General features: G+C 38.1%; 1 pseudogene; it reads left to right on the top strand.

Moving 5' to 3' along the window:
* Positions 1-2,079: 2,079 nt before the first annotated feature.
* On the top strand, positions 2,080-2,537 carry LOC122916870 (annotated as a pseudogene).
* The last annotated feature ends 10,992 nt before the right edge of the window (positions 2,538-13,529 follow it).

Here is a 13,529-nt window from a genome sequence, read left to right as displayed (position 1 = left end):
TGTGACCTGGGCTGCAGCAACTTCATACTAGACATGTCTCTAAAGGCAAAGGAAACAAAAGCAAAAATGAACTACTGGGATCTCATCAAGATAAAGAGCTTCTGCACAACAAAGGAAACAATCAGCAAAAATAAAAGGCAACCAATGGAATGGCTGAAGATATTTGCAAATGACATATTGGATAAAGGGTAATGTTTAAAATCTATAAAGAATTTATCAAACTTAACACCCAAAAAACAAATAATCCAATCAAGAAGTGGGCAGAAGACATGAACAGACATTTGTTGAAAGAAGACATCCAAATGGCCAACAGACACAAGAAAAGATGCTCAACATCACTCATTATCTGGGAAATACAAATCAAAGCCACAGTGAGATATCACCTCACACCTGTCAGAAGAGCTAAAATTAACAACTCAGGAAACAACAGATGTTAGCAAGGATGCAGAGATAGGGGAACTCCTTTTGCACTGCTGGTGGGAATGCAAACTGGTGCAGCCACTCTGAAAAGAAATACAGAGGTTCCTCAAAAACTTAAAAATAGAAATACTGTATAACTCAGCAATTCCACTACTAGGTATTTACCCAAAGGATACAAAAATGCTAATTCAAATGGGCACATGCACTCCAATGTTTACAGGAGCACTATCAACAAAAGTCAAATTATGAAAAGAGCCCAAGTGTCCACCACCTGATGATGAACAGATACAGAAGATGTGGTGTGTATGTATCCACTTGAATAGCTATCAAAAGGAATGAAACCTTACCTTACCATCTGCAACATGGATGGAACTAGAATGTATTATGCTAAGTGAAATAAGTCGGTCAGATACACGATTTCACTCATATGTGGAATTTAAGAAACAAAACAGATGAACATAGGGGAAGGGAAGGGGAAATAAAATGAGATAATAACCGATATTAACAGAGAGCGATGTAAACCATAAGAGTCTCTTAATTAGAGAGAACAAACAGAGTTGATGGAGGGGAAGGGAGTAAGGGATGGGTGAAAAAGGTGATAGGCATCAATGTTGGGATGAGCACTGGGTATTATATATAAGTGATGAACCACTAAGTTCTATTCCTGAAACCAATACTACATAATATGTTAACTATATAATATGTTAACTAAATTGAATTTAAAGTTTTTTAAAAAAGAAAAAAGGAAAAAACAAAACTAAAAAAATAAAATGATTGATAATTAATTAATTAATTAATTTTTAAAATGCTGTTTAGGAACAACTCCATGAGGATAAGCCACAGAAAGCACAGAGAATGCCAAAGCTAAGTAAAATTCCTCACATGAATTAGAAGGAGTTGAGAAGTATTTTTTGAACTTTATTTTTAAGAAACCATAAGACTGCCATTTATGATATTGTGATAAACTCAAAGGAAAACTCATGCCACAAGTGGACCCCTACAGGAATCTGAAATTTTGAGGAACCGGATAGTCCTATAACCTGAAAGTGAAATTTTCAAGTTGTCCCATATTATTAGTGCCCCCCGGTTCCTCAAAGACGGAAACAGATATCCTTATGAAATGAACCAACCCTCAACACAGATCCCAAAGAATTCTACTTCCCCCCAAAAAAATATATTGCAAGGAATATGAACAGCATACAGAAATCACAAAATCACAAAATATACATGAAAAAATCACAAAATATACAAGGAAAGAAGGTACCATAAGGGATGGTCTACAGTAATAATAGAGAGCAAAAGCAGACTTTCAAAGACTTCACACATTGCAATTATTAGACACAGAATATGGAAAAGTATACTGGATTAAGATATTTAAAGAAATAAAGAAGTGTTAAAAATATGATTAAAAAGGGATTGGAGGGGTGTCTGGATGGCTCAGTTGGTTAAGCGTCCAACTCTTGGTTTTTGGCTCAGGTCATGATCTCAGGATCATGAAATGGAGCCTCTCGTGGGGCTCCATGCTCGGCACAGAGTTTGTTTTAGATTCTTTCCCTCTGCCTCTCCCCCTGCTTGTACTCACTTGTGCTCTATCTCTTGCTCTCAAATAAATAAATCTTAAAGGGGGGGGACAGAATGGTCAACAACCTACAAAGCAACATGCCTAAGTTTTATTGTGACTCCTATGAAACACACCTCACCCATGACTCCCCATCTGTGAGAAAGACATACTGCAGTGGTAGGAGATACAAAAAGAATGTGCAAGACTGCTAACTGAAGTGGATGGAAGAGTAGGCTCAGAGCTCTGTATCAACAAGGAAAGATACCTCCTACTCCATTCTGTGTTCTCCCTCCTGAAAGAGCAATGATCCTACCTCCCACCAGTCTCCCAGTTCCTCCTTGTGCTGGTATGATGCCAGCACCCCATCATGGAGCCCTCCCATTATGCCAATGATGGGGTCTCCTATTCCTGGAATGATGCCAGTAGGACCTGCTCCTGGAACAAGGCCACCTATGGTGGGCTACATACCACAGATGCCTAGCCCCCAATGATGAGAACTCCCGCCCTTCCCATGATGGTGCCCATTCAGCCAGGAATGACCCCACCAGACAGATAGAGAGGAGAGCCTCTTTATATCCATTTTACATAACTTGTTCTACTTCACCAGGAGGTCAAGGTGTGGTAACTCTGGGTGTTTTCTAGCAGGACAGAGTGTTTTCTAACAGGACAGGGAAGACTTTCCCTTCCTATCAAAGACAGAATAGTTTTGGTAAGTGAATAATGGGACCAAAAAAAGGGGGGGGCAATTTTTATTTGTATTGTGAAATGTGAAAATAAAATTGTCAACTCTTTTAGTTTAAAAAAATTTTTAAAATAAAAATAAAATATGGTTACAGAACATGAGACTATTAAAAAACACTATAGACTGAATGCTTGCATCCCCTCAAAATTCAAATTTAAAATCCAACCCCAATGTGATGGTATTAGATGTTGGAGTCTTTGGGAGGTCATTAGGGCATAAGAGTGGAGCCCTCATGAATGGGCTCTTGCCTTTAAAAAAGAGACCTCAGTAGACTCCTTCACCGCTTCTTCCATGTAAGGACACAGTGTGAAGATAGTCATCTATGAACCAGGAAGCAGGCTCTCACCAGAAGCAAATCTGCCAGCACCTTGATCTTAGACTCCCCAGCCTCCAAAGCTATGAGAAATAAATGTTTATTATTTAAACCACCCACCCTATGGTATTTTTATTACAGCAGCCTGAAGAGACTAAGACAAAAATAAGCAAATCTGAAAAGAAGCAAATTGTATTCCAAACAACAAAAAATAATAATAAAGTCACTGAAACTAACAAATCCCATGGAAAAGATGAACTAGAAGATTAGACACAAAAAATAGTATTACCAAAATGTTAGGTAGTTATGAAGAATTAATGCAGTATGCACCTTACAGAGACAAAAATATGGAAAACATAATAGCTAGGTGGGAAAAAAAAACAGAAGATGAAGTAAGTATCTAACAAAAGTCTAATTGGAGTTTCAGAAGCAAGGGAGAAATAGAATGGGGAAGAGGTACTATCTAAAGAGATAATGACTAATAATTTCTCAGAAGAAACCAATACACACTTTCAGCAAATTCAGTGAATTCCAGGTAGGATAAATAAAAAGAAATCCATACCAAATTTCATCACAATGAAATATTAGAATATTTAAAACCAGGAGAAGATTTTTCAAACAGCAGTCAGACTAGAACAATAAATCAGTGTCAAAGGAGTGACAATGTTAACTAATGTCCTATTCGCAAAAATGGAAACCAGAAACAGTGAAACAGTATGTTCAATGTGGTAAGAAAAAAATCTAGCAAAATATATCCAGTAAAAAGATTTCAAGGGCAAGTGTAAAATAGACATTTTCAGACAAAATAAAATTTAATAATTAGCCACCATTAGACCATGATTTTAAAAAAGTTCTAAAACTAAGTTATGCATTAGAAATATAATGAACAGTATGTATATTTAAATGCTCTAGTATAGAGTCATATTTTTAAATGCAAAAAAGGTAAAAATAAATTTTAATATTGATCTATTTAATTCAATGGATCAAAAAATGATTTCAATAAATAATCAATATAAAAATCATCAATAACATATTTCACCCTTTTTGTACTAGGTGTCTGAAATCCAGTATGCACTTTATAGTTACAGTGAATCTCAATTCAGATCAGTAATTATATTTCAAGTACTCCATATCCACATGGTTGGTGGCTATCATATTGGTCAGCACAATGCTAAGAGATATACCCAGAAGGAAAATTATTCCTGGTGAAATGGCTGAGATGTAGGAAGAGAGGATGAGCAAAACAAGTGATAAAAAGGTGGGCAAACCCAATGTTCCCAAGGGACACTGACTGTATAAAACCATAATATTTATGCAGTACACCAGAAGTTATGGAAAGGTTTGATCAGATTCTGTTTAAATAGTTTGGGTCAAGACTACTTCACAAAGAATTTGTATACCTCATATTGCATCGTATTAAGAGGTACAACAATGCGTAGTCGGTGATGGCAAGACTGCGTCAAGGTGAGACAGCCAAATCCCTCTATCACAAAGTCATATTTTTCTCACTTTTTACCAAAACTCAATCCATGGGGTGAGAACAGGAAAGAAGAAGTACAAAGTCTGTGAGATAGAAGTATATCTGGTGTGTTTGATGGGCACCTGGGGGGCTCAGTGGGTTAAGCAACTGCCTTCAGCTCAGGTCATAATCTCAGGGTCCTGGGATGGAGCCCCAGGTCGGGCTCCTCCTGCTCTGCAGGGAGCCTGCTTCACCCTCTCCCTCAGCTCCTCCCCCTGCCTGTATTCTCTCTCTCTGTCAAATAAATAAATAAAATCTTAAAAAAAAAAAAAAAGAAGGAAAGAACAAAAGAAAAGAAAAGAAAAAAGAATTTGGGTATGTTTGAGAAATAGTAGGGAGAGAGATTCCCTATACTGTAGCCCTTGACTAAGCTAATATCTGATAAGAATCATTAACCTATTAACAATTCTCTTAAAAAGAATGTATCAGAATCACTAAAGGAACTATTTAATGACTAAAGATCATTTAATCAGAATTAACAAGTAATCCCTGTTGATATTGAACCCGGACCCCCCTGGGCCATTACTCCATACCCACCCCCATCTCCAGCTTCTTTGTGCTTTTGCCTCTATGGGCCCCATCTGTGATTATCTTCAGAAGACCGGCCTCAGCCACAAACACTATTTGGCCTGCCTGAAAAAGGCCAAAAGTATCTGAGAGACCGGGTACCCCTTAGTTTAGTTGGGGTGACTCTGAGCCATGGAGTGACTTCTGAAAGCCCCGCCCTCTCTCAAGTTGTGACAAAATATGAGCTATACTTTGTTCTCCAAAACTTTCCTGTACAACCCAGCTGAGGCTACAACTGTGCCAGAAACTGTACCCTCACTTGGATTCCTCCTTTTCATTGACCTGTTTCTCCTGCTCCCTTACCTGTTTCTCCCGAGAGCAATTCCCTAGTAAATAAATCACTTGCTCATAAATACTCAGTTCAGGGTTGGCATCTGCAGAATGTGACACAAGGAAAACCCTAATTTTGAACACCACGTAACATCTGGAATATACGTAACAAATCTAATTCTATATACTCATATGCAAATCCAATTCTATATACTCATATGCAAAAAATATGCATATATACACTCATATTCTCATATGCAAAATATACATATACAAATCTAATTCTATATACTCATATGCAAAATGGAACAAAAATAGGAATCCTTTCTACTTCCATTTGAAGTAATCGCTTTCTGTTAGCAGACATTGTAAATAATTCATCGTGAGCGGTCAGTGCAAGGCTGATCCATGAGTAGCATCCACTAGCCAGGGTACGCCACTGCACACACCCTGGGGTTAAGCTGCACTCAGACACATAGTATTAGCATTATTGAAAACTCAGCTGGGCTTCACTTTTCTGGATGTGTAAAACTTCTTTGGTTCTTGAATACAAGCAAATCGCTCACCATTCCTAAACACTGAATGTGGTGCTTATTGTCTTAGGGACAATGAGTCTAGTGTTTGGTGCTCAGACTACATGTTTCAAAGGGAATCTTTGTCTGCGTCACATGAAATAAATCAGAATCTATATTTATTGTAGAAAGAGCGATCCAGCAACCTTCACTCTAAGAAATCAGCCCTGGTGGCCTTAAGTTACAACCATTAGGTAAAGTCATAGATAGCCATTTGGTAATATAAGCCAGAGACTTCTAAGAGGTGCTAAGAAGAAACCAGAAAATGGAATCCACCCCTCACCTTTCTCTAGCCATTTTTAACCACTGAGAATTTTTTTTACAATTATATAAATTGTTTTCAAGTACATTTCTACAAGAACTTTTTACACACCAAAATTTCTCCCAATTTTGGGAGAAATATTTAATTTCTATATTAATTATCTATTAATCTATCTATAAATATTTAAATATTTCTATATATAAGCATGTGATAGTCCGAGTTCTGCAAACAATGCAGAGAAACCTCATCAAGTTGGGCTCTAGTGGTTTGTAAGAAATATTTTGAAAATTATTTGCTGAGGTTCATTACTGTCCTCTAAAGGACACACACACACATACATATATCAATAATGGAAACAAGGTCAACAAAAAACCAGTTCTCTAACCTTATATTAAGAGTGTAACTTTAGGAGGCAGAAAGAGGAGGACGCTGGGCTTGCCTCATCCCTCCAACACAGCTAGGTCAATTTAAAATCATTTTGAACAAGTAGGAAATAAATCTGAGAATTAGAGAACCAATGTACACAACTGGGGGGAGAGAACCTGGCAGATGCGAGTTTCAGAGGTATGAATTGGGGTAGAGAAATGCCAGGGTGCTGGCAGAAGGGAGGGAGACCTTTACCTGGAGGGAAGCCCGACAGAGTGGGGGAGAGAGCAGCATGTAGGGTTTGCACAAGGCACCACGGTGTAGTGATCCCCTGGCTTGCACTGGGAGAGAATATTCCCCTTCCTGGAGGACATCTGGAAGAGGGTGGATTGCCACTCCCAGACCAGAAGGCCCACCGGTTACCACTGAGCAGCCCTTCAACAGCAGGGGACAGAGGCGTGCACAGAGGGCAGCTAACCTGGTTGTAGCTTCCTGCTGTGCTTCACCCTAGACCCCAGGTACCCAAGCAGGCCTGCAACTGCTTTCCTGGGAGAGAATGATGTCATGTGCACCACGAGGTTCTCCTCCACGGGCAGGGAGTGGGTCCTTTAAGATTTGGAGTTTTGAATGCCAGGTGTCAGCCAGAAATAAAACACAGAACTGTGACACTGGGCATGCCGATGGCCCACACAGACAGGTTGAGGGCAGGGATCTGATGAAAGCCTGGGACACAGAAGGGGAGACTGTTCGTTTTTCTGTAAGGGCTTCCTGAACAGCACCAGTAGCAAATTCCCCTCCCCAAGGAAGAGAGGACAGGATGATGCCATCTTCTACTTACCAGCACAGTCGGACCTCAGAGAGAAACAAGCACCTCCAGGGAAGGCTACACCAAACCCCACAGCTCTGCACCGAGCAGGGACATCTTTCCAAGGGCAGGTCTGACTATGAGCCAGAGCAGCTTCTCCCTCAGAAGACCGACACAACCCCCCACCCCAATCTACCAAGTCTACTAATGAAAGAGTGCTCCAAAGCTTCAGCTTCGGTTCTGGTGGAAATAGAACCAGACTTTTTTTTTTTAGTATTTTATTTTTTATTTCCTTTCTTTTTTCTTTTTTCTTTTTTTTTTTAAATTGGGCTTATAGTTTTTTGTTCATTTGTTGGTTTGTTGCATTTTCTTGGTTTTTGGATCAAACTTCCTTTTTTTTTTTTTTCCTTCTTTATTTTTGGAATCAGGCTTATAGCTTTTTGTTTGTTGCTTTTTCATTCCTTTTCCTTACTTCTTTTCTTGGATCAGCCTTTTTTTTTTTTTTTAAATCAGGCTTACCTTAATAGACAAATCAAAGTACACCCAGTTAAAGAACTCTCCACTGCAAGCAAGGGGGAATTGTGTAAAGGACTGACCTGTAGGAAAGAGCAACCAAAACGCAACAGCAGCACACGCACAGCATACACCAGAAACACTTCCTGAACTGCCAGACCCTGAACAGTATATAACCCCTGCGTAATACAATATAACTCTCAGGAGGAGAAAAAAACAAGCTTTTATGACACACAAAAGACAGAATGACAAGATGGATACATCAGACAGATCGAGAAGAAATCACAGCCAGGGATTTGCTAAAAACAGAAGTAAGCAAATTATCTGAACAAGAATTTAGAACAACAGTTATAAGAGTACCACCTGGGCTTGAAAGAAGTACAGAAGACACTAGAAAAGACACCAAAACACAGATGCAAAACCAACAGGTTATAATCACAATGAGGATGGAAGAAACAGAGGAATGAATACGTGATATAGAAGATAAAATTATGGAAAATAATGAAGCTGAAAAGAAAAGGGAAAGAAAACTATTAGATCACAAATATTGACTTAGGGAACTCGGCAATTCCGCAAAGTGCGTTAATATCATATGACAGGAGTTCCAGAAGAAGAAGAGTGGAGGAAAAAGGGGCAGAAGGTTTATTTGAATAAATTAGAGCTGAGAACTTCCCTAATCTTGAGAAGGAAACAAGCATTCAAGTCCAAGAGCCACAGAGAACTCCCCTCAAAATCAACAAAACAGGTCAGCACCAAGACCTATCATAGTGAAACTTGGAAACTACAAAGATAAAGAGAGAATTCTGAAAGCAGCTCAGGGATAAAAGGTCCCTAACCTACAAGGGTAGACACATAAGTTTAGCAGCAGACCCGTCCATAAAAACTTGGCAGGCCAGAAGAGAATGGCATACATACTTCACATGTTAAATGGGGAGAAAATGCAGCCAAGAATACTATATCCATCAAGGCTGAAGGAGAGATAAAGAGTTTCCAAGACAAGCAAAAACTAAAGGAGTTTGTGAACATTAGACCAGCTCTGTAAGAAATATTAAAGGGGACCCTTTGAACAGGAAAAAGAAACCAAAAGCAACAAAGACTAGAAAGGAACAGAGACAGAGACAATCTACAAGAACAGTGACTTTACAGGTAATACAAGGACACTAAATTCATAGCTATCAATAATTACTTTGAATATAAATATACTAAATACGTCAATCAAAAAATATAGGGTATAAGAAAGGATTTAAAAAAAAAACCAAGACCCATCGATATGCTGCTTATAAGAGACTCATTTTAGACCTAAAGACACTTCCAGATTGAAAGTGAGGGGATGGAGAACCATCTATCATGCTAATAGTCATCAAAAGAAAGCTGGAGTAGCCATCCTTACATCACACAAAGTATATTTTAAACCAAAGATTATAGTAAGAGATGAAGAAGGGCACTATATCATAATAAAGGGGTCTATGCAACAAGAAGATCTAATAATTATACATATTTATGCCCTCAACTTGAGAGCAGCCAAATATATAAATCAGTTAATAACAAATCTAAAGAAACTCACTAATAATAATACAATAATTATAGGGCACAGTAACACCCCACTCACAGCAATGGACAGATCTAAACAGAAGATCAACAATGAAACAGGGGCTTGAATGACACACTGGACCAGATGGACTTAACAGATATATTCAGGGCATTTCATCATAAGGCAGCAGCAGAATGCACATTCTTTTCGAGTACACATGGAACATTCTGTAGAATAGATCACATACTGGGTCACAAATCAGGCCTCAACTGGTACAAAAAGACTGAGATTATACCACGCATATTTTCAGACCACAACACTATAAAACTTGACATCAACCACAGTAAAAAATTTGGAAAGACCACAAATACGTGGAGGTTAAAGAACATCCTACTAAAGAATGAATGCATTAACCAGGAAATTTAAAAAGAAATTTTTAAAAAAAGGACATTCAAGCAGATGAAAATGAAAACACTACAGTCCAAAACCTCTGGGATGCAGCAAAGTTGGTCATAAGAGGGCAGTATATAGCAATACAGGCCTTTGTCAAGAAGCAAGTCTCAAATACACAACCTAACTTTACACCTAAAGGAGGTGAGAAAAGAACAGCAAATAAAGCAAAGAACCAGAAGTAGAAGGGAAATAATTAAGATTAAAGCAGAAATAAAAGATAGAGAAACAAAGAAACAAAACAGTAGAACAGATCAACGAAATTAGGAGCTGGTTCTTTGAATTAACAAAACTGATGAACACCTAGCCAGCCTTGTCAAAAAGAAAAAAGACCCAAATAAATAAAATCATAAATGAAAGAGGAGTGATCAAAACCAACACCACAGAAATACAAACAATTATAAGAGAATATTATGAGCAACTATACGTCAACAAACTGGGCAATCAGAAAGTAATGAATAAATTCCTAGAAACGTATAAACTAACAAAACTGAAACAGGAAGAAATAGAACATTTGAACATACCTATAACCAGCAAAGAAATTGAATCAGTAATCAAAAATCTCCCAACAAACAAGAGCCCAGGGCCATATGGCTGCAGGGGAATTCTACCAAACATTTAAAGATGAATTAATACCTATTCTTCTAAAGCTATACCAAAAAATAGAACTGGAAAGAGAACTTCTAAACTAATTCTATGAGACCAGCATTACCTTGATTCCAAACCCAGAGACCCCACTAAAAAGGAGAATTACAGACCAATGTCCCAGATGAACACAGATACAAAATTTTTCAACAAGTACTAGCTAATCTAATCTAACAGTACATTAAAAGGATTATTCACCATGATCAAGTGGGATTTATTCTGGGCTGCAGGGGCAGTTCAAGATCCACAAATTGATCAGTGTAACACACCACATTAATAAAAGAAAGGACAGAGTACCTGGGTACTCAGTTGGCTAAGCATCCAACTCTTGATTTCAGCTCAAGTCATGACCTCAGAATCATGAGATTGAGCCCCGCATCAGGCTCCATGCTCAACTGGGAGTCTGCTTAAGATTTTCTTGCTCCCTCTCCTTCTACTCCTCCCCCCCTCAAATAAATATTTTTCAAAAGAAAAGAAATAAAAGGATAAGAATCATATGATGCCCTTAATAGATGCAGAAAAAGTATTTGACAAAAACAGCATCTTTTCTTGATTAAAAAAAAAAAAAACTCAAGAAAGTAGGGATAGAAGGAACATGCCTCAACATCATAAAGACATATACTAAAGACCTACAGTTAATATCATCCTCAGTGGGGGAAAAACTGAGTTTTCCCCTGAGGTCAGAAAGGGATGGCCACTCTTACCACTGTTGTTCAACATAGTACCGGAAGTGCTAGCCTCAGCAACCAGACAACAAAAAGCAACAAAAGGCATCCGAATGAGCAAGAAAGAAGTCAGACCTTCATTCTTTGCAGACAACATGATCCTCTAAGTAGAAAACCCGAAAGACTCCACCAAAAAAATTGCTAGAAGTGATACATGAATTCAGCAAAGTCGCAAAATATAAAATCAACATAGAGAAATCTGTTGCATTTAAAAAAAAAGAAAAAATCTGTCGCACTTCTATACACAAATAATAAAGCAGCAGAAAGAGAAATCAAGGAACCCATCCCATTTACAATTGTACCAAAAATCATAACATACCTAGGAATAAATCCAACCAAAGTGGTAAAAAATCTGTATGCTGAAAACTATGGAACATTTATGAAAGAATTTGAAGAAAACACAAAGAAATGGAAAAATATTCCATGTTCTCAGATTAGAAGAACAAATATCATTAAATTGTCTATACCATCCAAAGTAATCTACACTTTCCATACAATCCCTATCAAAATAACATTTTCCAAACAGCTAGAACAAACAATCCTAAAATTTTTATGGAACCAGAAAGGACCCCAAATAGCCAAGTCAATGTTGAAAAAGAAAAAGAAAGTGGGAGGCATCACAATCCCAGACTTCAAGCTGTGATACAAAGCCATAATCATCAAGACAGTATGGTACTGGCACAAAAACGAACACATAGATCAATGGAACAGAACAGAGAACCCAGAAATGAACTCACAACTATATGGTCACTTAATCTTCCACAGAGCAGGAAAGAATACCCAATGGAGGAGCACCCAGGTGGCTTAGTCAGTTAAGCATCCAACTCTTGATTTCAGCTGAGGTCATGATCTCAGGGTTATGAGATCAAATCCCATGTCAGGCTCCATAATGCATGTGGAGCCTACTTAATATCCTGTCTCCCTCTTCTTTTCTCCCTCTGACCCCGCCCCTCTACTCTCTCCCTCTTAAAAAAGAAAAAAAAAAATTCCAATGGCCTTAGATGCAGCAAAATTCCTTTTCTAGTAATTTATCCTAAAGATAAATCCCAATGAGTGAAAAGATTGTATCTACATCTATAGGAATGTCCATATTCACATCCATTCACCTAGCTGTCTATCAATTTATCTATCTACTCTCAATAGAAAGATACTCAGGAGTGTAGCAGAGGCTAACTTCAGGAAGGGCAATAAATAGTACAATGCTTTATATCTTGTTATATTTATTTGCACTTCTTGGGCTTTGAGCCTTATTATCTTTTAAAAAAAAATTTTTAACAGAAATTTCCAAAAGCACCATATTCTAAGCATGCATATGAGGCTCTAAGGAAATAGAGGCCTACTTCCATTGGTTATTTGATTCATTTCTTTGATTCAAAGTCATTCACAAGACTGATTAAAATACTCTGGAGTGCAGCTTGTATTATAAATAGCTCAAATTCATTCCAGGTTTTGGACAGTAGATGTATTTTTCCATTGACACCATAGTGCAAGAGTACATAGTGCATACCCCTTTGTAGTATTTTCTCCACCTCTGTGGGATTTCTCCAGGGTGATGTGGGAACATACAATACATCACCACTGATCTTAAGGGGATACAAAAGGGAGCCTGCTAGATTCCACTGAATACCTAGCCACCCCAATCACTTTACATGAGTGTGTCACTGAATCCCTACAATGCCATTATGAGGAAAGTATTTTTATCCTCATCAGTCTGAGACTCAGAGAATCAAATAAGTGGCCCAAGAGAGCCAGAGGACTAGCAATCCGCTGGGCTGGGAAGAAATCCAGATTTTGGTGCCTCAGTGGACTGTGGACATCAGATGAACAAGAATCACAAATAACTAGCTATACTTAGTAACAACATAATCAATGCTTTTTAATGGAGATTAACGAGGCCACATCATTCCTAAAATATTGGTAAACTGATAAAAAAAATATGTTAAATGCAGATAGGAAAAAAAAAGACTTAGATCTGATTCTATTAACACACACAAAAAACTAAAACATAAATTTAGGAATCTTCTGAGGTTCAGTTGGAATAATACTAAAAACAGGTTTTTTGGAAAGATTTTATTTATTTATTTATTTGACAGACAGAGATCACAAGTAGGCAGAGAGGCAGGCAGAGAGAGAGGAGGAAGCAGGCTCCCCAGCCCGATGTGGGACTTGATCCCAGAACCCTGGGATCATGACCCAAGCCCAAGCCAGAGGCTTTAACCCACTGAGCCACCCAGGTGCTCCTAAAAACAGTTTAAATGCTCCCACAAC

The sequence above is a fragment of the Neovison vison genome, chromosome 9 (genome assembly GCF_020171115.1).
Source record: "Neovison vison isolate M4711 chromosome 9, ASM_NN_V1, whole genome shotgun sequence".
In the NCBI taxonomy this organism is placed as follows: Eukaryota; Metazoa; Chordata; class Mammalia; order Carnivora; family Mustelidae; genus Neogale; species Neogale vison.
The sequence above is the reverse complement of the archived record's forward strand: the minus strand, read 5'-3'. Positions and strand labels throughout refer to the sequence as shown.